The 24,675-nt window shown below is 39.9% G+C and overlaps 1 protein-coding gene across 12 annotated transcripts in view; it reads right to left on the reverse strand.

Annotated features, from left to right (window-relative positions):
- ANK2 (ankyrin 2) overlaps positions 1-24,675 on the reverse strand; it is a 765,649-nt gene that overhangs the window by 629,824 nt on the left and 111,150 nt on the right. For 4 of the 12 annotated variants that reach the window (XM_056803052.1, XM_056803042.1, XM_056803051.1 and 1 more), the window contains exon 1: positions 10,744-11,098. The exons of 7 other annotated variants lie outside the window; for them this stretch is intronic. The gene's annotated coding sequence lies outside the window, so the exon portion shown is untranslated. Of the gene's footprint in view, positions 1-10,743; positions 11,170-24,675 lie in introns of those variants that run through there. One more of the 12 variants, XM_056803049.1, reaches the window with a different exon arrangement.

Raw genomic sequence — 24,675 nt, forward strand, 5'->3', positions numbered from 1 at the left:
TGAGAAGGAAAAAAAAACCACCGAGATCAGTTGTATTCTTAACTAAACCTTAAAGTCTTATCAAGTGACTTTCATGTTCTCCCAAACCTAAGTTGGAAACTTACCCTGACTTCCTTTCTTCTAGAGTCAGAAGACTACTGAGACTTCTGGTGTGTTGAAAGCAACAAAGATGTTAAATATTAAGTCATTTCAGTCTTTCTATTCCCCCAAGACATGAAAATTCTCAATAGAAATTTCTTTAAAATCTATGACTATCGGGGGTCAGCTGGGTAGCTCAGTGGATTGAGAGCCAGGCCTAGAGACGGGAGGTCCTAGGTTCAAATCTGGCCTCAGACACTTCCCAGCTGTGTGACCCTGGGCAAGTCACTTGTCCCCCATTGCCTAGCCCTTACCACTCTTCTGCCTTCCAAGATGGAAGGTAAGGGTTAAAAAAAAAATCTAAGACTATCTATTTCTGTGTCTCAGGACCTTCTTATTCTGCTTCAGCTGCCTAGAACTTTCTTTGATGATCAAAAATGGCAAATCCTCCTCATCTTCACTTGACTCAAAATATTTCAAACTGAAATCCCAAAAGACTACCATTTTTAAGGAGTAATAATCTTCCTCAGCCACATGCAACAGAATCATTCAGTAGCCCTTCCAAAGGTCTTCTATTAACCAGTCTAGCAGTTTTCAGTTCCCTCCAAGATTTTCTTAAAGTAGCTTTGACTTTGCCCTGCTACACAGTTTAAATACATTTAATGAACAAAACAAGTTACTTTCAAAAAAGTAGCACTATAAAATGGTTTCCTCGCAGCAACAAATGTTGCCTCCTAGAATGAGAACATTCTCTGCTTTCATTCCAAGAAGTTAAAATAGAAGAGAATGTATGTCAAATTAAAAAACAAGAAACAACGAGCATGGAACTTGGCTTGAACGGGGAAGGTAGGAAGCTGACCTTTCTGCTTGTGGCTGACCACATTTGCCTCATTCGGAGCTCAGTGGAGCTTGGAGCTTAGAGACCACAGCCTTGGTGGCTGCTAAGGGGAAACAGCTAATGAATGGGTGGATATTTTGAAAGGAGTTATCCCGGTTCCATTGCTCTCTTCCATTTCAACTGTAGATTCACTCAGGACTACATGCGGCTGCCTCTTAACAGGATGCAGAGGACAGGTTTGCCATCCACTTCATCCCCAGTCACATGGCAGCAGCAAGCACTTAGCATCTCCGGGACATGCCCTTCTTAGGACTCCTCCTTTTCCGTTTGCTCTTTTCTTATCTTAGGCAAATGAGTATCTCTCCTGAAATTGTCCAAACTGGGAAGTAACCCTATGAGTTTGAGAAGTCCCAAGAGCCTAGGTCAGAGCTAGTTGGGAGTAAGAGGAGGAGTTCTGAGCAATTACTCCAAAACTTTTTTAACCCTTACCTTCTATCTTCTAAGGCAACAGAATGGAAAGGGCTAGGCAATTGTCTTGGGTCACAAAACTAGAAAATGTCTGAGGTCAGATTTGAATCCAGAGCCTCCTGTCTCTACTTCTGGTTCTCAATCCACTAGTTGTCCCACTAAAACTCTTAGAGAAGGTGGTAGTGACCACCTGGCCCAAGAGAACCAGCCTAACCTGGGCTTATTTTACCAAAAAAAAAAAAAGCTGGCTGGACAATGCAAGGCCAAAGCAAAATACTAAATGGCAACCCAGCAATGCCACAAATAGCTTCATGGTCTGATGTGTTTTAAGCAGCAGCTTCCTAACATATTAGCACAATAAGTGCTAATAATAAGTTAAGCTACTAATTTTAAGTTATTTATCAATGCAAGGTAAGCATTTCTTTAATGTAAAGGAAATACCTGCAACATGCCAGTTCATATTATAATAGTAATAATTTTACATAGCATTTTAAGGTTTAAAAAATGCTTTAGGGGCAGCTGGGTGGCTGAATGGATTGAAAGCCAGGCCTAGAGATGGGAGGTCCTAGGTTCAAATTTGACCTTAGACACTTGCCAGCTGTGTGGCCCTGGGCAAGTCACTCGACCCCCATTTCCTAGCCCTTACTACTTTTCTGCCTTACTCTTATTCTATTCATAAACTTAGACATCAACCATAACCTATGCCTTAGTCAATTTTTCCAGGAGTTTCAAGATGGAAGGTAGGAGTAGAACAGTTAACAAGCCAAAGAATATGAGAAAAGGAGCCTAAGACCCATTTTCATTAGAAGCTAAGTTCTCCCAGGACTAATCCTGATCTTAACTCCATAAATCAAGTCAAGTCCTTTACTGGAGAAGGGAATGAGCAAAGTTCCCAAGCTCTCTGAGGCTAGAATCAGTTCTTAAATGTTAGAGGAATGTGGTGGGTTCTTTGTAAGGCAATACAAATATTTATAAAATTGTTTTTAGCAGCAGCCAAGCCAAATGATTTTCTAGGACTCAACATTCTGACTTGTAATGCCATGCAAGATAAAGTCTTAGGGGGGGCAGCTGGGTGGCTCAGTGGATTGAGAGCCAAGCCTAGAGATGGGAGGTCCTAGGTTCAAATCTAGCCTCAGACACTTCCCAGCTGTGTGACCCTGGGCAAGTCACTTGACCCCCATTGCCTAGCCCTTACCACTCTTCTGCCTTGGAGCCAATACAGTGTATTGACTCCAAGACGGAAGGTAAGGGTTTTATATTAAAAAAAAAAAAAAGATAAAGTCTTAGAATTTTAAATTCTGTTGTACTACTCTACAATTAATTTCATTTTGAATAAGGTCATGATTATATAGACTGATTTCAAATGTTCAAAGAGAATTTTTGTTGTTGCTGTTGAATCATTTTAGTTCTACTTTTCATGACCCAATTTGAGGTTTTCTTGGCAAAGATACTAGCATGGTTAATCCTTTTCTTTGACAGATGAGAAAATGGAGGCAAGCAGGAGTAAATGACTTGACCAAGGTCACACAGCTAGTGAGTCTGAGATCTGATTTGAACTCAGGTCTTCCTGATTCTAGATCTAGCACTCTATCCATTGCGCCACCTAGCTGTTCCAATGAGCATTAACTATGTATTCTTATAATTGACATTTATGTAAGCATTTCAAGGTTCAGAAAGTGCTTTGTATACATTTGAACCATATAGCAACTCAACAGAGAGAGAATACAGGTAATATTATCTCTATTTTATAGATAAGAAAACTGAGTTTCTAGGATATAAAAGGACTTACCCTTAGGAATCGAACTCATGCCTATTGTAACTCCAAGTCCAGCTCTCAATACACTCCATTTCACATTACCCCTTGATAATCAGTTAAAAGCCAATAAACATTTATTAAGTCACTACTGTGTGCCAAGGACTGTGCTAAGTGATGGAAATATAAAAAGAGGCAAAAGACAGTCCTTGCCCTTAAGGAGCTTAAAGTCTAATGGAGGAGATAACCTGGAAACGAATATGTACACTGCAAGCTATATACAAAAGAATCCACTGGAGAATAAGTTGGCAAAGCACTCTACTGTCCTTGCCAAGAAAACTCCATGCATAGCTATGGTCCATGGGGTCACAGAGTCAGACACGACTGAACAACAACAAGCTATGTACAAGATAGAATAGGAAATAATAAACAGAGGGAGGGAGGGCAGAGAGTTTGGAGAAAGCTTCCTATCAAAGACCGGTTATCTTTGGATGGGGGGTGATCAAAATAAAACTTATATACATGTGAAATGGTATCAGTTTGGCTGCATTCTCTCCCACAGCTGATTTAAACAGAAGCATAATAAGCTGCCTTTCATCCACCAAACGTAGTGGTATCAAGCCATGAGGAATATTTATGGATTTCCAAGCTGATGCTGAGAGCACCGAGAAGCTGGGATGTCAGGGGTGCTGAAAACTTTTGGAAGCTTTTTCCTGAGCACCAGAGTGACATATTCTAAAAGAACAACCCATTTGCTGATACTCTCTCAAAATTCATAAGCAGAAACTCCAAAGTGAACTTAACAAACAGCTATTCTGAAAAAATTGGGGGCAGAGCCTGAACCCAGCTCAATTGCTACTTGGGTTAGTTTCATTGAAAGCAGACAGGATATTTTGAAGGATTTCCTACCAGATGATAAGGGCATTTCTTTTCAGACTGAGTTCACAGAATTACAGGTTTAGAGCCCAGAGTTCAATCCCCTTATTTTAGAGATGAGGAAACAGAGGTCCAAACAAGTTACATAATTAACCTGATTAAGGTCACATATTAGTTGTGGCAGTCGTCAGATTTAAATACTGGTCCTCTGCCTCCAAATCAAAAGCTTTTCTTAAGTTCCTTGAGGCAGTTAACTATGTTCATCTTGCTCTTCCCCTTCCCTACTGGTTCAAAATACTTTGTGCATCATCTCCATGTCCTTCCCTCCCTGGCTTCCTCCAAGCCCCAACTAGCATCCTTTCTTTAGGAAGCCCTTCTCTGTTGATCCTCTCCAATTTGCCATCTATAGTGGTTTGCGTGTTATTTCCCCCATTAGACCGTGAGTTCCTTTGAGATCAAAGGTTGTTTTTTGCCTCTCTTTGCATCTTCAGAGCACAGCACAGTGCCTGGCACATAGTAGATGCTTAATAGGGACTTACTGATTGACTGAATTGTAGGGTCTCCGTCAAAAAGTATGGAATTGAGTTATGTGAATTCATGTTGGATTTCCTTATTCTTGTTAGACAATTCAATGCTAGAAACTGTATTTTAGCTACTTCATATATATAGAATCTGTCAATCAAGAGAGACTATCCATAGTCCCAGATGGTATATATTTTTTTAAATCTAGATATCATACCCATATGTTTATGTGGCAGTGGCTTGCTACATTTATTCACATCAAAATGGCGTCCAGTTCACATGCCTTCTGCTGGTATCTACAACCCATTCAGAGCAAGTCAGTTCTATTTTCACTCTAATTCTCTTTAGCAAAAATGGTTACAGACAGCCACTAACATCTGTGGGTTCTCATCAGATTCTCCATGGGTCCTTTGGGACAAACCTTTCTCACTGTGCCCAGCCCTCCAAAGAGTTGCTTTACACCCAATGCTCCCACAGCTACCCATCCTGTTGAAGGGAAAGTCAGCCCTAATGAGAAGGCGCAGAAAAAATAAGGCTGCGGAGAAGGGGGCACAGAAGAGTTTGTTGGACACTGTTGCCCATCCAACCCTCAACCTTGAATTTCAGAACTTTTCAAGTTCATTTATTGAGGAAAAGTGTGGTTGGATCTTCCCCCCCTTCAATCAATTTGTCTGCAGCCAGTTTTGTTTTTTTCATCAAAATCATCCCAAAGGCTGCATTATGCCGCTCCTTCAGGAGCATTACTGCTATATATCAGCACTTTGTGACTTCTTCCCTAACTATTCTCAATAGAGCTGTTTAGCCTCAGTCAGATATCATTTCCAGGATACACATTCAGCACCTTTCGTTTCTGCCAAGAAGTCCCTCCCGCTCTATCTACAGTTTTGACAATCACTTTAATATGTGAACTGTTGAGGGGAAGAGACTACGCTGATCAAAATAACCCTGAGTGTAATGGGAGGCTGACCTATAGCTTTCTCAGAGCTCTTAGTCCAATCTCAGATTTCACACCCAATCCAGCTGAGTCCCCGGCATAGTAAACAGTAGCATCTGGCTTTCATGTGGGATGCTATATACAATGGGCTGGTCCATAACTTTAGTCTCCTTCAGGCATTTAGATGGATGGGCTAAGAGCCCAGTGTGTTATAATAACCCTGAAAAGCTTTTGGCTCGGACCGTGAACACATTAGCATTAACTTAAATCTGTTGCTCTGTTTACTACAGGAGGTATTTGCCTGCTTTCTGTCTAAATGGAATCCGTTCGAGAGACCCACATTTGAAAAAGTGCAATGTACAGTTGGCAAGAGCAGCTTTTCACAAGAGCCAGTCTCCCCTGCAGCAGGACTGCCCACTCACTCCCTCTTAATTACCCATTCATTCTCTGTGACTGCTATCTGTATTTCATGACCCTCGAAAGGGACATTGGTGACTAACCGCTTGCCCTTTCCTCTTTTCTTCCTTAACCTGGCAGCCTGAGACAAGTGATGGTTTACACGATTCCTTGAAGATGTCACGATTTAGAAATGTCACACATATAGCCCTTGTTCCCAGTTAAAAACTGCAGACTGCCTGGAATGTGCTCCAATTATTCTTAGAGAGGTCATGCAGAGCTATGAGGACTAGTTTCTTCCAATAGCTCATCAGTGTGGGACGATCCCTATATCGCACTAATGCAATCTGATTGTTGCAGCTCAAGGAAATAACCCCTAACTACAGCAGGTAGGGTTTCTAACAAATTGGTTTAAATGGCACCTGATCTGTTATTGCTTTCACAAATGGGTGCAAATGCTATCCTGGATCAATTTGCAACCTTTATCCAGATTTAAATAGGCTCAAAATGAATTCCTGAATCTCATGATGCCTGGGCAAAATGAGATTTGGTAATTAACAGATGGGCATCCATTTACCATTATGTAGCAGAATAATGCCCTGTTGTCTTTTAAATTGCATTACATTTATTAACAGGCATTGCCATGTTCTGTTCACTTGTTCCATTAATCAATCAACAAGCATCTATTGGCCACCAGTTTGTGTCCTGGACTATTCTGGGCACTTTGTAATATTTCAAAACAGGATGAAGATAAATGAAGATTAAAGATTTCATTTTTAAAATCACACTTGTTAAAAATGATGTTGACCTTTTAAAAATGGCACAGACCTTGGGAAAGGGAAATGAGACTTTTGTATGGTTCCCAAAAAACAAATGAAATAAATTCCTAGAAGTTCTTATATCATTTCAATTTCTTCATGCTTGAACACAATTTTAAATGGACAACTCACTTAACCTCTCTTGACCTCAGTTTCTTCATCTGTAAGATGTAGGCTTTTAACAAGACAGTCTTTAAGGTCCCTTTACAATTCTGAAACAGCTTAAAGTGGCAATGAGTATTGTGAAGGGTAGGACTTGAACCCAGGTCATCTTCCTGATTCTGAAACAGGCCTTCTAGCTGCACCAGAGTGGATATTGATAGTTAAGATTTCCAGTTAGACAGGGGGTTATGCCATCACTTCTAATGAGTAGAAGAATGAAAAGATTTTTGCTTGGCTCACATCTTAACCCTAAATAATCAGTAAGTGTGGCATAACCAATAGATCATCAGGAAGACCGGTCTAAATCCTTCCCCTGTTATTCACTAGCCATTTGAATATGGACAATTTACTTGCCTAAAGCCATCACCAGTCACCTTGACTTGTCTTGTCACTAGACTTCTAAGACTCTGAAAGAGAGAGTAAGGCTGATGGCATTATATAACTGCCTCACTTTAAAGCCAGTTAGTGCTTGAGTCAAAACATATCCCCAGTGATGTCATTCTGGTCCTCCTTGAGTAGGAAGGACCAACCACGCAGCTGTTTGAATATGAACAATAATCTCTCAGTGGCCAAGGGATTCTATAAGTGTACGTGTTAAAGAAGAGTTGGCAACCTAGATGGGAGGACCTTTCTCTTCCGGAGTTCCTTACATTACATGAATGAAACCACAGGTCCAGAAACCAAAGTCACCATCATAAAAATGTGATATCAAATAGATTTGTAGAGCCTGCCATCAAATGTAAGGTGTATGAATATACAGGATCCCAATGTGCTTTATAAGGGGTTTTTAGAAGTGAGGTTCTTGGGGAAGGTAAAGTTTGGTTGTTTATTTTTCTTAGATAAGGTGCTAAGGCTAGATAAATCAAATAAAAAGGGTAACTAGACACTGATTCTTATAAATTTAGTCAAAGATTTAGCTGTCATTAGACTGAGTGGCCTAGAGTGCTTATCAGAAGAAAAGAATAATTCAAATCTAGGCTCTTTGACAAAAAGACAAGTGAGAATTTGGGCAAGTTAAACTTCCAGACCTCAGTCTCCTCAATTATAAAATTAAGGGACTGGACTTAAAGATCTCTGAAGTGTCTTCCAACTCTAAATCTATGATCCTATGATCCCATGAATCTTCATAGAAACAGTACATTATCCCGAATAAAAAGGCATATTTCTTGGAGACAGGAAGTCCCACTTCTGGTACATACCAGTTACATGACCCTGGACAAATCACTTGATTCCCTTAAGGGGATAACTTACTGAGCAATTGTTTATCTGCTTTGGTAGAGAACTTCTTACTGGACGTACCTTCTATCAGTAAAATCATATGTCTTGTCTGCACCCTCCATCCCCAAAAAAGGCCTCTTCTAGCTCCAAGACTTATTTTGTCTGTCTCATTTTGCAAATGATGAATTAATGGAAATGGGATGTGATTTGTCTGAGGTAAACAATGCCAAATTCACTACCTCTGACTCAAATGCTATCTAGTGTCCTTAGAAAAGTCACTTGAACTCTGGTTCTTGACTTCCTCCTCTGAAAAATACACAAGTTGTACTAGATCTCCAATGTCTCTTCCAACTAAAAAATCTACAAGCTCTTTAATTAGCAAATATCTTCAAGTATAATTAAAATTCAATATAGTAAGTTACTTCATTTAAAGAAGGCTCTATGGAGAACCTCCTAAATTAAATAAGGCCTGACTGAAGAATAAATTGAAGCATCACTATGCCCCCCCCAAAAAAGAAAAAACACAGGCAAGAATGATTCTCTAAGTAAGATACCACTCAGCTGAATGTAGTCCTTGGCACAGAGCCCTCAAAAGAGGTGTGGTCAGAGAAGGAAAAATGGAACCCTACAACTAGCTCTAAATCATGGAATTTTAATCTGAGGACCCCTCAGGCTGGGAGAGTTTGTGCTTTCTGCCTAAATGGAATCAGAGAGATTTCTGGAGAGATTTCGGGTTGTGAATGAACTTGCATGGGGAAAAAAATCACATCTTATTTTCACTAACCACTAATGGAGCATTTTCTCCAGTTATTTAAAAACATTATTCTGAGGTGTGAATCAGCTTCCCCAGACTTCCAGAGGGGTCCGTGGCACAAAAACGTTAAGGACCCCTGCTTTAGATGACTATATATGCTATACTGAACTGTTCTGTCCTCAAGAATATAGCAAAGCAGGCAATAGCTGATCCCAGTGTAAGGTGGGAAGAGTACTGCAGGTTCTGGGCTTTGACAGACATATCTTAGTTGTCCTCAAGAATATGGAGAAAGAACAAAAAGAGAAGTTCCCTTGTCTTTTATGCCCAGGGGACACATGGTAAGATGAGGATCTCCTCACTAGTACTGTCCTCAAAAGAGGAGAATAGAACCCACTCTGTAATAGAGCTTGATCAAGTCTGCAGATCAAGGGCATGAGAAAACAGTCTATCTCTACTCCACTGTGAAAGTAGAATCAAGGGTGGGGCCGGGCATTTGTCCATTGTTTGGTGTTCTCTGACTTAATGAAGGAACAGGGAGAGCCCTTATGTCCCCATCTTCTATTAAAAGAAAATAGAAGGCTCGTTTTTTTTCTATACATCACCTCTACCCACTCATCCAGAAGCTTGGGGTTCAAAATGTCTCTGATATCACTTAGAGGTTCTTCATCTAGGTCTTGATTCAGGGATGAGAGAGAGAGACATAGAGAGTCAGAGACAGGAAGAGAGAGACCCTAATGACTGTCCCCAATAGTTAGCAGAGTACAAAGGTTGGAGACAAAAGCCCAACTTCTTGCCTTTTGCTTTATACAAGAGCATCACTGCTCTTGTTGGGGGTCTTGTGTTTATCGCAAAGCAGTTCTGCATTATTTCATGCCTACTAACCATTTACAGCATCCCCAAAACAAAGTGAGAATTCGGGCTAGAAAGGACTTTAAGAAGTTATCCGAGATCTCCCTCCTGCCCCGCCCCTTCCTGCAGGACCACACCTAATCCATCTCAGATAGACGAGATGCTTCTGGTTTAAAGGTCTCAGACTGGTTTATTTTTCTAATAGCATCCCTTTTCAGAGGGGAGGAAAGAGTTCTTGTTGCCAGCGAACAACCCCAGGGGTTAAAACTGAAGAGTCTTTGCAGCTTTTTATTCAAATAGTGTTCACAGCAGGAAATCCAATCCATTAAATTGCTGGGAAAGGAGGGGAACTCCATCATTCTTCTATTTGGAGCACCTGCTCTGACAGCTGATCCTGCCTAATTTGAATCTCCCTTTTAAAAAAAATACTATTTTCTAGCCATTATCCATCCAGTGTCCCAGCTACTGGTTCACCCTCCTCTCTCCCTCACCATCTCCTTGCTCAAAGCAGGCTAAGGGTGGCACCCAGGAAATAGGCTCACAGATCCATCAATACCCTAACACAAGTGGTGAGCGGGATAAGAAAGCAAGTCTTGCCCCTCCCTTAATTTAGCAACAACACACACACACACACACACACACACACACACACACACGTGTGTGTGTGTTCAGGAACCTGAAATCGGTTCATTTTACCCTCTCTGAGATAGCAAGTCCTCGCCTATGTTGAGAAACCCGAAAATCGTTTTGTTTTAACCCAATCTAAAAACCTGGTCCGCCCGTCATAAAAATAGATCGGAAAAACACATCACGGGGGGAACTGAAGCAAGGAGGAGAGAGCTGGTGGGGACAGGTCTGCAAACGCGCCGAGCCGCGTTTCTAGTCCTGGACCAAACGGGTAGCAGCAACCCCTGCGCTGGCTCCAGAGGCTTGAGAGGGAAATATTGACAAAGAGCCGCAGCCTCCCCAGCCCGGGCTCCCCCTTACCCCGATCCATACACACACACACACACACACACACGCCCCGCTCCCCGAGCCTCCGAATCCCCGTGAACCCCGTCTCCTGGAAGCACTCACTGCGAACAGCTGCCCTGCTCTCCGCAATGAGCCAGGGAGTAACCAGCGATGTGGGAGGAGGCTGCGAGCCCGGCAAACCCGAGCGCAGAGGGGCCCCGCGCCCGCCGCCACAGCCTCCCCGCTGGCTGAGTGAGGTCTCCGAGACAGCAGCCCCAGGAGCAGACTTTCCGATTACAGCTCGCGTACTGTAATCCATGTGTTTGGGGCTGGCCAGTCCCAGCTGCCCGCCCCGCACCACATGATCAGCTCTGACATCAGATCAGCCCCAACGTGACAGCCCATCACCCAGCCTCGTCCACACTCCTCCCTTGCATCCTTGGGGTGGCTTTGGATGGCGCTTGGCAGGTGGCTCCATTCCCCCGCCCTTCTCCCAGTTCCTTCCGATTTTTTTTTTTTTTCAGAAAGTAAGACAAGCCCTCGGATTTGTTTGCAGCCAGAATTTACCAGACATATGGGGAGCAACTGGAGCCTCGTGCTTGGTTCATGGAAACAGAGGGATGAACCACTGTCTAGATGCCAAAGCCATGGAAGTGATTTCATGTGCAAATGACTACCAAGCTCCCACCTTCCAAGAGATCATCTTTCATAACAAGTTTTATTTTTTTTTTCCTTTCTCCCTAAGCAACCAGGCTGCCTCTGGTCCATGAAGATGGGGGAATGGGGGTGGGGAGGAATAGTTCCACCCACCCCATTTAGCATCCAGAAAAGGGAATAAAGCTTAATTAAAACCATTTACAACCACCCCACCCTACCATTCACTGCTGGGGAACCCAAAAACCAAAAAAACTCCTTGGAAGGTCAGGATCTTTCTATGTTTCCTCTCTCCATCTGGCTTGCCCTTGTGGTATGGCCTCAACTACCATGAAGAACAGAGGCTATACTGTTTCCTCGTTTTTCCAAATAGGATTTAAGGGAAGGGAAAGATCAATTCCTTTTTTCATGTGGCTATTGGCTCTCAGCCCTGTCTCAATTTCAATTTCCACTAGCATTTATTAAGTGCCTGGCACACCCCAGGAGATAAAAAGACAAAAAATAAAACAATTCCTGCCCTCAAGGACCTTACATTCTTTTTTTTTAAGGAGCTTACATCCTACTTTGGGGTCGATATGCAAAGATAAATGCAAAATATATAAAATTAATTTTAGGGAGAGGGGAGATAATTGGTAACAGGAGGATCAGGAAAGACCTCACACAGGAAGTGATCCTTAAGCTCTGTCTTCTAGGGAAGAAGGAATTTTAAGAGACAAGTGGAGATAATTTGCAGGCTTGAGAGATAACAGGAGGTGGGTTATCTAACATCATGGGAAAGGGAGGGCAGGAGAACAGCAAATAGATCACTTTGGCATGACTTTAAAGTGTATGAAGAGGAACACAGAAGACAGAGAGCCAGGTTTGAAGTTTGAAGGGCCTGGGTTCAGATCAGACTAGATATTTTTTAGTTGTGTGATTTTGGGCAAGTCACTTAACCCCAATTGCCTAACTTTTACCATTCTTCTGTCTTAGAATTGACATTAAAAATGTAAGCATTTAAAATAAATAAAGTATATGAAAGTAGGTAATGTAAAACCTGTCTGGAATGATGGTTTGAAACCCAATTGCGAAGGGCTTGAAAGGACAACTAGAGAGTATTTATTTCATCTTGGAAGCAGTAATAGAACAACAGAACAAAAGCCAAGTCCTATAGAAACAACTGGAAATGAGGAGCTGGCCTCTTTTTTTTTTAACTCTTACCTTCTGTCTTAGTAACAGTTTTAAGACAGAAAGACCAAGGGCTAGGCAAATGGGGTTAAGTGACTTGCCTAGTATAACACAGCTAAGAAGTATCTGAGTCCAGATGTGAATCTAGGTTAGAAGGGCCTGGACTACTGTGGTCCATGGGGTCACAAAGAGTTGGACCTGACTGAATGACTGAACCACAACGATAATATCATATTGCATGATGCTTTACATAGCCAAAGAAGGAACTGGTGGAGTCTGATTGCAGATAAAAACATATTCCATCTTCCACTTTATTTCCTTCGTGAGTTTTATGTATAATTTGTGTATTTTGTCATAGCATGAACAATATGGAAATATGTATTGCCTGAAAGCACTAGTATAACCTATATCACACTATTTACCACGGGGGGGGGGGGGGGGAGAAGGAGGGAGGAAGAAAATCTTCATCCTAAAATGTCAGAAAACAGTTGTCAAAAATCATTTAATTTTTTAAAAATTAATTAAATGACCTCTTCCCTCACAATAGTTCTTTGAGGTTAGGAACAGTAATATTTTCTATACCATTTTACAGTTAAGGATACTGAAACTCAGAAGAAATTAAGGGACTTACCCACCATTAAATAGGGAGTAAGTAGAGAAGGAAGGAATTGAACTCAGGTCTTCTAATAACAATGCCCTTCCCACTAGACCACATAGTCTCTTATAATGATAGTAAACCTAATCAATTGCAGTGTGCGGGATTCAAGAAAGTTAATATTTAAGTTAACAATGACCAAAGCCAGCCAAAGGTTTATAGATCAAAGTTAGCAAAGTGAACTAATAAAACCTAAAGCCAGACAGCAATACTAGCAGAAAGCACATTCTCCAAATACAAATGGAAGTCTGGTCTTTAGCCCCGGCCATCCATATGGATGGTCAGTTGGTCAGTCCCTGGTCCAAACCACTATTTTATTGTGTGAGGTGCCTAGTTCTTCTTCAGACTCTTCTGTCTCCTCCCCCAGAACTCCAAACTCTTAAACCCTACCTTTTTCCAGTTCCCCTTTATGTGTTGTCATTCCCCATTAGACCCTTGAGAGTTACGAATTTTTTTCCTAGCATTTAGCACAGTACCTGGCATATACTAAATGCTTAGTGGTTTATCTGTCTATTCATCCATCTACAGACATACTGACTATCCATAGATCTTATCCTGTATTCATATCTTACCTTCCCATCTAGAATTTAATAAGTTCCTCAAGAGCAAACACTGTTTTCTACAACTTCCTGTGTTACGCTATACCTTGTGTGTAGTAAGTTATGAAAAAATATTTGTTGAAAGGATGGATGGGTGGATAGATAGATAGATGAATTTTAGTGAATTGTCTAGGCTTATCCTCTGGTGAAAATAAAGAGAAATTAATCTTCTCTTCTGTTCTTATCAGCACAATGAAAAGAAACACACTTGTCATTATAAAGAACAATCATCTCCTACCTATTACCAGGAAAAGGAGATCATTTCAGCTTTACATCTAACTCACAAATGGATTTCTGATATTCCTGACAATTGGGACTACCTACAACACTTACACTGTAATTATTTATCTCATCCCTAAATTGATACAAAACCGGCTACTCCAGCTCACTTTAAGGTTATAGCACAGAAAAATGACCCTATAGAGGGATGAAAACCAGTAGTTTTGAGATTATCCTGGAAAAGAGGCAATGAATTGAAATTGATATTTTCTCTCTCAAAGTGCTCTTTGCTTATACTTCCTTGGGAATGTCTGAGTTACTGACCTTTTACTTTAAGAAGCTAATTAACTTTGAAAAGGAGACAAATCATACCTTTCAACTATTCCTCTGTACAAAGCATGCCAACAGAGATGACCTTTGTTGCCTTTATCTCTTATTGCCTGTTCTAAGTTTTTGCTTTTTTATTGTTATTTTGCAACATGTTCCTTTTCTTGAAACAGGAGTAGCATGTATTTTAGCTACATGATGAAGTCTGATGGCACAATTAAGGTTTGAATCTTTTTGGTCGACACAGGAGTTCAAACATGGGCACTTCCAGTGTGGAAAGTCCTTCCTCTAATCTATATTGCTGACAAATTTACAATCATAATCTTGTGATTTGCCATGGTGACATAGCTAGGAGGAAAGACTTGAACTCAGGGCTTTCTCATTCCAAGCCCATTATCTAACATACAGTAGTATGAGGTAATTTATGGTTCACAAAAATGGAATGTGGAAATAGTTAACAAAATATTCAAAGTGAACCAGATGATGTTAAAAAGGTCATATTATTCTGCCAATAAAGCATACGAGGGTAACCAGGTAGCACTGGACCAAGGGTAAAATCTGGTATCAAACATTTACTAGTCATGTGACCTTAGTCAAGTCACTTAATCTCCATTTCCTCAACTATAAAATGGGGATAATAATAGTACCTACTTCACAGGGTTGTTGTGAAGATAAAATGGAATAATGCTTTTAAACCCTTGGCACAAAGCCTGTCACATAGTAGGTGCTATATAAATTACAGTTGTTATTATTATGAAGATTTTTTTCTTCTCCCCAGTATGTCCTGCTGTGTCTACACAGAACATTTAATGAGGAGTACTTGGTTGTCACTATTGGGCAGTTGAACTTTGTTCACCCTCCTTCCCAGAAGGTCCAGATGTCTGAACACTTTTCTCTAAAGGAAGTTTAAAAAAGCAACCTCATTGGACAAAAGTTAGCCATGCATTTGGAAAGCTTTCAACATCTAATCCATAGGGACAGCAGTTTTGTTCAAGAAGACTAGGCTCCAGAGTTCTTTGTGAAGGAGATCCTTTGTGGGAAATAGGTACAAAAAGATTCCTCTCTCCTCTCCTCCTCCCAGGAGTCAAGGCACCTAGAAACAGAGTATGAGTCATGTAATACAGCAATTTGAAAGTTCATTAGTTTCAAAGAATTAAAGACATAATGAAGAAGCAGATATACACAGACATGGATTCTCAAAGGAGAACACATTTATTTCCAAGAAAGTGAACCCCTTGAAGCAGAGAAGAGAGTCCACCAAGGAGAAGAGTCAACCCTAGCTGAGCAACTTTCCCAGCAGAGATGTGGCATTCACATGAAGCTATGTGGGAACATAACCAAGAAAGAAAGGACTCGCAGGCCATGCGTGTATTTTCAGGGAACTGTGAGATATCTTTGCTATATGTATATATACATGTCACTACCCTCATATTCTAAGTTTAAGCCAACCCTTCTCATGGACATTATATGTATTTCTGGCAACGTAAGCCTTCGGCATATTGGAGGGAGGAATGATTATATCTATTGTTTTTACTATGCTATCTTAATAAATGTCTTTTCCAAGAAGTAAATGTGCCTGCTGATTGATTTCTAATGTGAAGCACACTGGTGGGGGCTCGTGATTAGTTTTAGGATTGCAGATCTTTATAGTCACCCCTAGAACTCAATAGAACTAGAAGCCATGTTAGGTAAAAATCGTAGAGGAGTACACCACAAAGGATAAAAGAGTTTGTTGGTATGTTTCCTATTTTCCCTCATACGGAGTCATACAGCTATCAATTGGTCAGCAGCACTTCTTAGCTCCTGTGTGTTAGGCACTGGGAATACAAAGCCAAAAAATGAAATAATCTCTCATCTCACGGAGTCTATATTCTATTGTACATATGTATATATACACAATGTACATATAAAATAAACATGTACAAATAAATATATGTAGAATAAATACTAAATAAAGCTAGTTACAAAAGGTGAGCACTAGTAGTTGGAGATGGGGCAGTTAGGGATGCTTCATGTAATAGATAGGTTTTGAAACTGTACCTTGAAGAAAGTGGGAAGAGTATTTTTTTTAACCCCTTACCTTCCGCCTTGGAATCAATACTGTGTATTGGTTCCAAGACAGAAGAGTGGTAAGGGCTAGGCAATGGGGGTTAAGTGATTTGCCCAGGGTCACACAGCTGGGAAGTGTCTGAAGTCAGATTTGAACCCAGAACCTCCCTCTCTAGGCCTGGCTCTCAATCCACTGAGCTACCCAGCTGCCCCCAGGGAGAGTCTTTAAGTCAAAGATAAGAAGAGAGTTTACTCCAGGCATGGGGAACGACTAGTACAAAGGCACAAAAATGGAAGATAAATATGTAAGAAATAGAGAGGCCAATTTAGCAAGATCATAAATTTCAGGAAGTCATAATATATAATAAGTTTGGAAAAAAATTTAAAAAAAGTTTGGAAAAATAAAGGCAGCATTATGTGGTGAGTATCATGCTTGACATGAAGTCAGAAAGATTCAGGATCAAAACCAGCTTCTGGCACTTACTAGAGATATAATTATTGGAAAATCACTGTAACTCACAGAGCCCTAAGCCGTTTTAGAGACTAAACTATCTATAACTTATAAACGAGTTTAATTTAAAGAGACATTTTGATTTGATTTGTATCATGGCAGGACTTCCACATTAAAGAAGTCACAGATTCAAAAAAGATAGAAAAGATACCCCCAAAACCCAAGACACAAAAAGAAAACTGACAGTGAGGATTTATAGCTGGAGCTCAAATGTCTTTATGGGGGATAATTAGGTGACGAAGTAGAGTTTTGGGTCTGGAATCAGGAAGACTCATCTTCTAGCCTCAGACATTTACTAGCTATGGGACCCTCACTTAACTCGGCTTGCCTCAATATATATATATATATATTTAAGGAAATTATATATAATATATAAGGAAATTTTTATATAAAAATTATATTATATATAATATATATAAATATATATAATATATAAAAAATATAATTTTTATATAAAATTTTCCTTATATATTATATATAATTTCCTTAAATGTATATACAATTTCCTTATATATTTTTCTATATATATAATTTCCTTATATAGAGTTTTCTATACATAATTTCCTTATATATTTATATACAAAATTTCCTTACATATAATTTCCTTATATGTATTTACATATACAATTTCCTTATATATATTTATACATATATAGTTTCCTTATATATTTATATATAAAAAGGAAATGGCAAACCACTCCAGTATATTTGCCAAGAAAACCCCAAATGGGTCACAAAGCGTTGAACACAACTCAGACACAGCTGAGCATTGCCACCCAAATAGCTCGTAGTGTGAACAGACTCCCTTTTATCCTGACTCTGAATCTTTCTAGATACACCTCTCTGCCAAGTGGAGGCCACTTTATCCTCCAAATTCAGCTTAGTCCAGCCCCACCTCTGAAATCAATGCATCCTTCAAAACAGGAATAAAAGAAACACCCAAAGTTTTGCTGACAGCCATTCCTGCAACCCCACTGCCCAGCCTGCTCTGACCCTGTGCCCTGCTTCCAGTCACTGGGCACTTGCCTTGTTCTTTGTGACCAAACCCTTTCTTGGCTCCCCAGAAACTGGGTCCGTGACTTGGTCCCTTGCCTAGTGCCCTGGTTTTTTGTGATGCCAAGCCTCCCTGATGCTAATCACCTGCCTGCCTGCCCAGACCTACTGCCTGCTAAGGGTCCCCTGATACTAGGCTTCCTGTCCTTGCCAGGATTGGGGAGCGAGAGAAAGAAGGCGCCTCAGAGATCAGCTAGGCTAAGCCTCTCATTTTGCAGATAAAGAATCTAAGGTTTAAGGAAGTTAAGTGACCTACCAATGGTTAACACAAGTAATCAGTGTCAGAGATCGATTCTGAATCTAGGTCTTGACTACTAATCCAGGGTTCTTTCTTTTTTCTTTTCATTTTAATAAGTCTTTAAATAAAAGGATGAACACAATCAGCAACAAACATGGATATTTCAGTCTACAATGAAGAGGAGCACGTCTGGGTAAGAAGAGTCCAACTTTCCCTCGTTTGGCTCCAGCATTAATGTAATATGGTATAATTAATATAGAGAGCAGCAGATAAAGCAATGACCCCTTTAAAATATATATGATATAGAGATATAATGTATGTTATATACATATATATATATATGAATTCACTTCAGTACACTTGTTTTTCCAACCCGGGACTGAATAATAATAAAGTGAAGGCTTTAGACATTGGAAGAGGAGTCCTCCAAAAAAGGCATCACCAACAGCTGGCAAACATTTGGGAAGTTCCCAGGCTAAGAGCACTCAGTAAGTTGGGGAGGGAAGGGCAGTGTTGGAAACTGGAAAACCCCATGGACCTCACATTGCTTTGACAAGGGCAGGGGCCCCAAAGGGTACAGAAGACATGGTGACCTGATTAGAAAACCCCAAGGGAGTGTGGGAGAGCTTGGCAGCACCATGACCAGGAAAGTCTCAGGAGACACAGGTAAGACAGTGACCTAATCTAGAGAGTCTGGGGAAGGGATAGGCATGGGGAGAGCAGACCAGCCAATGCCCTGATAAAGGGCAGACTACTACCAGGATCTGATTAGGGCACACTGAAGCCTACCAGTACTCTGAACAGAGACAATCCCAGGGCAATAAAAAGCCAGCAATGGGAATCTAGTGTGATGTGAGTAAATCCCAACTCTTCATGAAACTCAGGCTAGTTTGTTGTTGTTGTTGTTTTCCCCTAAAGGATTCCAAAACCATGCTCAGACACTTGGTTATCTTGAGTGACTAGGGCAGATCTTGACATCATTTCCTAATTACCTAAGCACAAAGTACTCACTGATACTTAATTTTCTGACCAAAATAGGAAATATAAGCAAAGGAGATTCACTCAGCTGAATTCAAAATAAATATCTTTATTGATGTTCTTCTCTATTATAGCTAGGAACATTTGTTTTTTAATACTATTTAAATTTTAAATTAATACTTTTAAAATATAATCACTATGTATTGATTCCAAGGCAGAAGACTGGTAAGGCTTAAGTAATTGGCCCAGGTTCACACAACTAGGAAGTGTGTTAGTCCAAATTCGAACTCAGGACCTCTTCTCTTTAAGCCTGACTCTCAATCCACCAAGCTACCTAGATATTCCAGATGCATCTTTTTAGTAACTATTGCATGGCCGATGAGTGTCTCATTTTGTTTTAGTGTCAAACAAAAACAAGCAAAGGATGTGCCTTAATCAGGCCCAGCTCAGAACATCAGAAAACTGAGGTCAGAACCAAACAGGGTCTGACTGTCCCACCTAAGAAAATGAGAGAAGGTAAGACTGGACCCCATCAATTCCAATCTAAGAACTGAGGTTAGAAATATGAATCATTAAAAGAAAAAAAAAACAAATGCTATGAAATGTTATGATAAGGAATGACCCAAAAAGAAAAACCTAAAAGAAGAGACTAACGTCACAACAATTAAAAGCAGAACCTCAGAAAAGAAAAGGGGATTGACCACAAGAACTACAAATATGTTAGGAAGAAAAGAGGCAAAGGGGGTGTAAAGGAAACAGAAAGTAAGAAGGAAAAACATGAAAGGAAAATTAATAGCTTGGACTATTAGGTGCTGAACTTTTCCCAAAAATTATTAGAGAACAAACGGAAATCAATGAATTCTCAAGGCAACAAGAAATAGAGCAAAACCAAAAGATTGAATATATGTAATAAATTACATATATGTGTACATATACATAATATGTATAGTTATTGATATTCAGTCATGTTTCTATCATGTCTGACTCTTCTTGACCCTATCTGGGGTTTTCTTAGTGTGCCCCTTCTTTCTCCAACTCTTTTATAGATGAGGAAACTGAAACAAACAAGAGTTAAGTGGTTTACCCTGGATCACAGCTAATAAGTGTCTGTCTGAGGCCAGATTTGAATTCAAGAAGAATAGTCTCCCTGACTCCAGCTCTTGCTGCTCTTCTTTCTTAGAATTGATCCTAAAAAAGGTCAAGGTTAAAGAAAGAAAAAACCTCCCCCCCTCCCTCATCTTCTATCACTCTCCAGGGTACCATCACCAGTCACCCAAGCTTGCAATCTAGGTGTCATCCTCTAGCTCTTCTCTCTCATTGACCCTTCACATCCCAATCTGTTGTCAAGTCTTGTGAATTCTGTCTTTGCAACATCACTTGTATATGACCACTTCTCTCCTCTGTCCTTTATCCAAGACCCCATCTCCTAACTCCTAGATTATTGCAGTCACCTTCTGCTTAGGCTTCCTCCCTCAAGTCTCTCCCCACTCTAGTCCACCATTCCCTTAGCTGTCACTCTGATCTTCCTAGAGCATTGGTTACTCCCTATTCCATGAATTCTAGTAGTTCCTCATCACATCCAGGATCAATTTAAAATCCTTCATTTAACTTTTAATCCCTCTCCACCTGATCCCATCGAATAATGCCTGTATTCTTACTCTACTCCCCTGCATATACTCCATATACAATTCAGTGTTGGTTTTCTTTCAACTCCTTTCTCTAAATCCTCCAAGTCCAATTCTGTATTTTTTCAGCAGATACACCCCTCTGCCTGGAATTCTCTCCCTCCTCCCCCTCATCTTCTGATTTCCCTGGCTTCCTTCAACTGTCAGCTCAGTCACTTTTTTTTTCAAACCTTTACCTTTCATCTTGGAATCAACACTAAGTATTGGTTCCAAGGCAGAAGAGTGGTAAGGGATAGGCAATGGAGGTTAAGTGACTTACCCAGGGTCACCTAGATAGAATTGAACATAGGACCTCCCATATCCATATGTGGCTCTCTATCCACTGAGCCACATGGCCACCCCTAGATCAGTCACTTTCTACAAGAGTCCTTTCCCAGTCTACCTCAATACCAGAGACTTCCATCTGCAATTGCCTGCAATTTTCCCTGCATCCATCATGTAGTTTCTTGTATGTTGTCTCCTCATCATTAGAATATGAGCCCATTCCTTTGACCCAGCCATAGCACTGCTGGGTCTGTACCCCAAAGAGATAATGGACAAAAAGACTTGTACAAAAATATTCATAGCTGCGCTCTTTGTGGTGGCCAAAAACTGGAAAACGAGGGGATGCCCATCAATTGGGGAATGGCTGAGCAAACTGTGGTATATGTTGGTGATGGAATACTATTGTGCTCAAAGGAATAATAAAGTGGAGAAGTTCCATGGAGACTGGAACAACCTCCAGGAAGTGATGCAGAGCGAGAGGAGCAGAACCAGGAGAACATTGTACACAGAGACAAACACACTGTGGTATCATCGAACGTAATGGACTTCTCCATTAGTGGTGGTGTAATGTCCCTGAACAACTTGCAGGGATCCAGGAGAAAAAAACACCATTCATAAGCAAAGGATAAACTATGGGAGTGGAAACACCGAGGAAAAGCAACTGCCTAAATACAGAGGTTGAGGGGACATGACAGAGGATAGACTCTAAATGAACACTCTAATGCAAATACTATCAACAAAGCAATGGGTTCAAATCAAGAAAACATCTAATGCCCAGTGGATTTATGTGTCGGCTATGGGGGGTGGGGGGGAGGAAAAGAAAATGATCTATGTCTTTAACGAATAATGCTTGGAAATGATCAAATAAAATATATTTAAAAAAAAAAAAAGAATATGAGCCCATTGAAAGCAAGGACTGTTTTGGCCTTTCTTTGTATTCCAAGACCTTAGCATAGTGCTTACCACTTATTAAAGCTGCATTGACCACTACAAAAATATTCTTTACATAAAGACAGACCAGAATAATTGGTAAAACATTAATTGCTCATGGATGGTCCATCTTAACATAGTGAAAATGACAACATTACATAAGTTAATTTATGCAGTGCCATACTAAGCAAACTCCAAAAATAATAATAATTATCTAGGCCTGGAAATGGAAGGTTCTGGGTTTGAATCTGGCCTCAGATACTTCCCAGCTGTGTGTTGCTAGGCAAGCCACTTAACCCTCATTGCCTACCCCTTACTGCTCTTCTGCCTTAAAACTGATACCTCATATTGACTCTAAGGGGTTTTATTTTGTTGTGCTTTTTTAATATGATTTGGTACTCATTAAGAAACAAAGAGGTAAATTAGAGGAACAGTTTATAAGCCTGCAGTCTGATAAACCCCCAAATCCCAATTTATGGAATAAGATCTCATTAAGTGTAAACTAGCTTGACAGCAACAAATTATGAGCAATATCTCATAGTATATGCCAAGGAAAAACTTCAAATGGATACATAAGTGTGTCATGAAACACAACATTATAAATAAGTCAGCTAAGTGGCTCAGTGGATAAAGTGCTGGGCCCAGAGTCAGGAAAACCCGAGTTCAAATCCAACCTCAGTCACTTCCTAGCTGTGAATCTGAGCAAGTCATTTAAACTCTGATTGCTCAACAAAAGGATCAATTGGGCAAGGAAATGACTAGCCACTCCAACGTCCTTGCCAAGAAAACTCCATGAATACATATGGCCAATGAGGTCACAAAGATTAAAACACAATTAAACAAAGAAATTACCTTTTAGATATATGGATAGGGAAAGAGTTTGTGGCCAAACTAAGGACAAAGAGGTCAACAGACAATAAAACAGATAGGACAAAGAGGTCAACAGACAATAAAACAGATAGTTTTGATTACTTAAGTATTTAAAATTAGAAGAGAAAAAGTCAACCCTTCAGTTACTAAGCGTTTATTTTGCTTACTAGCTGAGAAAATAGTCTCTGCGACAAATTCCTTTAATACCCAAGATGTATAATAAGGATCTGACTCAAAGAGAACAAAAGCTATTTACCAATAGGAAAAAAATCATCCAAGTCACTAAGCTACATATACTTTTGACCCTTCAAAACTCTAATTAGAATTGTATTCCCAAAGAGATAAAAGAAAGGACTTCTATATCCAAAAGTATTTAAAACAACTTTTTTTTACTGGTTAACTAAAAACTAAGGAGAGAGGTATTGTTTGGGAAATGGCTAACTAAATTGTGGTACATGAACATAATAGGATACTGTTGTGCTATAAGAAATTTAAAAGGGACCGTTTCAGAGAAGACTGGAAAGGTGGATATGAATTGATATAGAGTAAAATGAACAAAACCCATAGAATGATATATACACTAATAAAAAAACACCATTGAAAGACTTAAGAAATGTGTTCAATGCAATGACCAAGAAAAACCCCCAAAGGACTAGTAATGACACATATTTATAATTGCTGACCAAGACAAGTGAACTTCTACAGCTAACTCCCTCGCAAAACCCCCCTTCAGTTTGCAAGTCGATGAACAGTTCATTTGAGAATCTTTTTGCACCAGATCCTTTCTGTTTTCCATCTCAAGCATCCAGTTTGGGCTCATTCCCTATCAAGATAAACAAAAAGGTTGTATTTGCCAAGGACAAAGCTACTAGTGGGATAATTTCTTGTTTTGCTCCACCTTCAGCATATATCACCTTTTGTCATATTCCTTAATAACTTTTTCACTTATGAGGATAACTCTTCTCTTTAGAGGCAACTGGAAGCAAAGAAGAGAAAGTATTGAGTCTGGAGTCAGGGAGACTCGATTTCAAATTTGACTTCTGTCACTGGTTATATGAACCTAGGCAAGTTACTTATCTCTTTTTGCCTCAGTTTCCATAACTGTAAAATGGGAATAATAATAATACCTACCTCCTGGGGTTGTTGTAACAATCAAATGAGATGATATTTGTTAAAAAAATGTTTAATATAACATTGAGCTTAACGCAGAGTAAGGATACATAAATGCTTATTCCCTTCTCTACCCACCTCCTGATTGAGATGACAGAGTTTAAAGTCCAGAGTGAGCCATGCATTTTCAGGTATGGCCAAAATGGGAATTCTTTTGCTTAATCATGCATGTTAGTTATAAGAGTTTGGGGCAGGAACAGGGAGGCAAGTTGTTACAGGTTAAAAGAAGCTAGGAATACAGTTGTCAAAAGAAAGAAGAAGAAGAAGAAGAAGAAGAAGAAGAAGAAGAAGAAGAAGAAGAAGAAGAAGAAGAAGAAGAAGAAGAAGAAGAAGAAGAAGAAGAAGAAGAAGAAGAAGAAGAAGAAGAAGAAGAAGAAGAAGAAGAAGAAGAAGAAGAAGAAGAAGAAGAAGAAGAAGAAGAAGAAGAAGAAGAAGAAGAAGAAGAAGAAGAAGAAGAAGAAGAAGAAGAAGAAGAAGAAGAAGAAGAAGAAGAAGAAGAAGAAGAAGAAGAAGAAGAAGAAGAAGAAGAAGAAGAAGAAGAAGAAGAAGAAGAAGAAGAAGAAGAAGAAGAAGAAGAAGAAGAAGAAGATGATGATGATTTAAAGAAAGTCAGGCCTGCAGACAGGATGTTCCAGTTTCAAGTGACCTCAGATACTTGCTAGCTGTGTGACCCAGACAAGTTACTT

This window comes from Monodelphis domestica, chromosome 6, assembly GCF_027887165.1.
Source record: "Monodelphis domestica isolate mMonDom1 chromosome 6, mMonDom1.pri, whole genome shotgun sequence".
Classification (NCBI taxonomy): Eukaryota; Metazoa; Chordata; class Mammalia; order Didelphimorphia; family Didelphidae; genus Monodelphis; species Monodelphis domestica.